Raw genomic sequence first — 4,581 nt, forward strand, 5'->3', positions numbered from 1 at the left:
TTAATCTGGGGAGCATTCCTGCATCTGAAGGTGGGAGAAGAGGAAGGAATTGCAGGTACAGAGACAACCATGTTGGGAAAATTACGATTCATCGTCCATGTTCACTGGGTGGAAACTTGGTGGGGAACACTATGGATGGCCTACACGTTTGTAAAATAACTTAGGGCAGTGGTTTCTTCTGTATTTATGTTGAGACTTCCATGCTTGACTCTATATTAATACATATTTTATGTTCTTATGAATACTTTAAGTGAGAGCACTCAAGCATCTAACTCTTAAGCAGTAGTGAATATGAACCGTCTGTGGAAAAGACACTGCTTTCATTTCCTAAGTCTCTCTATTGTATGCTGAAGCTGAAAATCCAATACTTTGGATATCTGATATGAAGAGCAGACGCAGTGGAAAAGATCCTGATTCCAGGAAAGACTGAAAGCGAAAGGAGAAGGGGGCAGCAGAGAATGAGATGGTCAGATCGTACAACTGACTCAGTGGACATGAGCAAACTTCGGGAGACAGTGGAGGTTAGAGGAACCTGTCGTGTTGCAATCCCCGTGACTGCAAGCAACAGCAGCAGTTCTATTCACAAGACAGGGAAAACTCTTTTCCTTTTATTTCCTATCTGGACTTGTCACCAACTATTGATTGTCCCGTTCTAATTTCTTCCATATTCTCTCTCTTTCTCACTCGGTACTGCTGCCACCTGAGCTTAGGCACCGCCTCATGTTTGGTGCTCACTGAAATAAGGCAGAACTGGCCCGCAAGAAAGAGCACTTAAGCGCAGTGCAGAACAGTAAGGAGGTATGCTCACAGGACCCAACTCTTCCCTTTCTCCATCTTCTGCTCACCTCTTTCCTCCTTCCTTTCCTTTTGCAGACAGAAACTGAGCACATATCTTGTGTTTCCATCTGAGTCTGCATAGGTAAAGAGTGAACTCCTTATCCTTAATGGAGGTAATCAAAAAACACTGTCATAAATGTCACGGCAGAAGACAGAGGGATTGTCTTTCCACTTGGAAAGAGCACCGGGCCTCTAAGGCAGTCATTCTGGAAGAGAATTTACCATCTCAGCTGAAACTTAAAGGATGAACAGGTGGTGAACAGTGAAGGAGGAGGAGTTTACCACAGGTCCTGGAAAGAGCAGAAGCACAGAAAATTTCAGAAGAGAATACTTTGCTGTTGTTCAGTCCCTAAGTCATGTCTGATTTTGTGACCCCAGGACTGCAGCATGCCTGTCTTCCCCATGCTTCACTACCTCCCAGAGCTTGCCAAATCATTGATTTGGTGATGCCATCCAACCATCTTATTCTCCATCGCCCTCTTCTCCTCCTGCCCTCAATCTTTCCCAGCAACAGCGTCATTTCGAACAAGTCAACTCTTCGCATCAGGTGGCCAAAGTATTGGAGCTTCAGCTTCGGCATCAGTCCTTCCAATGAATATTTAGGGTTGATTTATTTTAGGATTGACTGGTTTGATCTCCTTACTATCCAACGGACTCTCAGGAGTGTTCTCCAGCACGGTAGTTTGAAAGCATCAGCTCTTTGGTGCTCAGCCTTCTTCATGGTCCAACTTTCACATCTGTACATAACTACTGGAAAAAACCATAGCTTTGACTATTTTGAACACTGAGTAGAACATATATGATTCAGAATGACGTAAGAATCGGATTTAAGAGAAAGAGCTAAAATAGAGAGCTCAAGTTGCAGCCGGAGTGAGATTTTGATGGAACTTCCAGACCATGCCAAGTTTAGATTCCTTCCTAAGTCAAATGACGAATGAACAGAAGATTTAAACAGAGGGTCATGAATGGGTTGCTCCTTCCTGGTTTGTTCATCCTTCTAAATGTAGATTCAAAAGAGCACAGACATCGCTTTGCTCCTAGGATCAAGGAGAGGACCTGCTGATAGTAGGCACATGGTAAATATATGTAGTGTACATGAACGGATATGCATTTGTCAAGAGTGTTAAGTGGAAAGAACTGCAATGGCCAAGACTTTTTGCAGATCCTGGAAGAAAATGCAAGTAATCCTATGTGCAGAGCCATAATAAGACACAAGTGCAAGTAATCCGATGTGGATGTGCAGAGTCATTATAAGACACGTAATAATGTAAAAACTTACCTTGTAACTAACGGAGAAATACACTGAGGGGGGAGGCTCTGTAGCATAAAAGTGGTCTTCTTTAATCAGTGATGGCATCTCCCAGTGACTGCTCTTGAGAGTTGCTGGGAAGCATGCCCATCCCTGAGGTACTTACTAGTAAGGCAGGAGAATCTCCAACTGCACAGAGAAAAATGTCAAGTACGGGGAATGGACAATGATTATGCAAAGTGATGCCAAATGGTAGGCTCTGTGGGTTCCTCAAGCCATGTTACATGCAGTGGAGAAAGAAGAGTTAAGCTCTCTGGCTGCCTCCGATGTCATCACACCAGTCCACGGGGATAGTCCCCCAGGACGTCTCTCTGGTTCTCATCTCCACTCCCACATTCCTGGTCCAACCGACCTGCACTCCATCAGACTAATGCTCCCCAAACACTCGTTTCATCATGACATTGCCTGGGTCAAATAGTTACAACCTAGACAGCATTCATCTCACAAATATTTATGACTTGGCAGACGGGGTGGCTGGGCTACAGCAAAGCACATCTAGATAAGCCACTGCCCTGCCCTCACAAACCTCAGAGCTGGGGAGGTGCTGGCCACAGGGGAGCACCTGGGTTGGCGGCTTTGGCTGTTGCTCCGGGCAGGACTGGGCTGTCCTACATGCTGATACAAGCTTGGACAGGCGCTCTATCCTGTGGCACTTCAGGTTGCTCACCCGTCAAGTGGAAACCGGGACTGCCTCTCCGAGGGTGGTCCTGGGATTTCATGTGAGAAGGCATGTGAGGGATGAACTACTGCTCAGGTTCATTGGGTGTCAAGAGTCGCCCTGATGCTGCCCTCCAGATGATACAGGATGGCAGGATGCTGCCCTCCAGATGATACAGGATGGCAGGATGCTGCCCTCCAGATGATACAGGATGACATTTTTTAGGACACTCTCTGACTTGGCTCTTGATTGTCTTGCAAGTTTTTTCCTGACTCTTCTAACAAACCCACTCCAGGTTGCTGTTCCCACTATCAAGTATTTCATATTTCATGCAGGGAAAGGGACCTTTGGTTGTTTTTAGAGTGAGAGAGAAGATCTCAAGGTCACCAATGACTTGGTTTGTTTCTCTGTCACATGACAATAAGTCTCTCTCTCTCTCTCTCAAGTGCTGGTTCTAAGTACTATTATAAGGTTAATCCTAATTCCATCTCAATTATCTGACGGTGGGGTGCAGAGGCAAACATAAATAAAAATGGATTCATGTTTATGATGAGCTTCCCTAATGGCTCAGATGGTAAAGAACCCTTTTGCAATGCAGGAGATCTGGTTTCCATCCCTGGGCTGGGAAGATCCCCTGGAGCAGGAAATGGTAACCAATTCCAGTATTCTTGCCTGAAGAATTCCATGGACAGAGGAGCCTGGCAGGCTACAGTCCATGAGGTTGTAAAGAGTCAGTTATGGTCATGGTTGAATATTTCACACCACTCTACAGAGGCCAGTTTATCACACCAAATTTTTGGATGAAACACTTGAGACTCATGGAGATGGGATGATTCATCCCCAGTCACTCAGTTAGCAAGTGTTAGAGTCACCTTTCATGTCCTTGCTCCAAAGCCTACATTCTCTCCGTTTATGCTGTTCAGACTCTCAGAAGCACATGTCATTTCTTGACTGGCTCCTTGAGTTGCCATAGAGGTTGGTTCTTTCAAAGCTGGCAAAGAGCTTTTTGGAATTTGAGTGATGAGACAAACCTCCTCCAGAGTGGTTGGCCATCAGTCTAGGAGGATGGCCTTGTCCTGCAGAGCCCTGACAAGAAGGCCAACAGGTATTGCTTACAATGTCTTCTCAAGTGGAACCAGTCTGCTAGTTATTAAGTGTCTGGAAGCATTTCCCAGTTTTTAAGTAGCCAGAACATGCTGCTGATACAGTCAGAGCCAGCATGACGCTCACTGCTCATAAATGACTTACTTAGAAAGAGGCAGGACTGTTGTGACTTGGCTGTCTTTCCATTCTTCAGAGATAAGGTAGAAGTTCCTAGTAACGAAACATGAAAACAAACATATTACAGTTCTTTAACATATGTTACAAGTAAATAATTGGATAATGTACATGTGCCTTCTTTCTCCTCTGCCTTTTGTTATTACTTCCTTTGAACTAACACATTCCCCCAGCTGCCAAGCACATGTTTTTCGGGTGATGGAGTCACTGGGAGGGGTGGACCCAGCACGCTTCTTCACGTTCCCATGCCCAGCGGGTCAGTGCTGAGAGGATGAGGTTACACTCCGACAAAGCTCAGCTGTGACCAGAGTCCTGCCAGGCTCTAGTAACGGATCCAGTTTAAGAAATCCTCGCTTGTTACTTGCCACAGCACAGCAGCAAAAGGTGCTTTCTCCAGACTCATCCGTGCTGTAGCCAACTTGTGACAGATCCTTTGCTTTCCAGAGGATCCACGACCTGCCCTTTTGGGAGTCAGTCTGTTCATGGAAGGCAGCGCTGC

The sequence above is a fragment of the Bubalus kerabau genome, chromosome 18 (genome assembly GCF_029407905.1).
Source record: "Bubalus kerabau isolate K-KA32 ecotype Philippines breed swamp buffalo chromosome 18, PCC_UOA_SB_1v2, whole genome shotgun sequence".
NCBI lineage: Eukaryota > Metazoa > Chordata > Mammalia > Artiodactyla > Bovidae > Bubalus > Bubalus kerabau.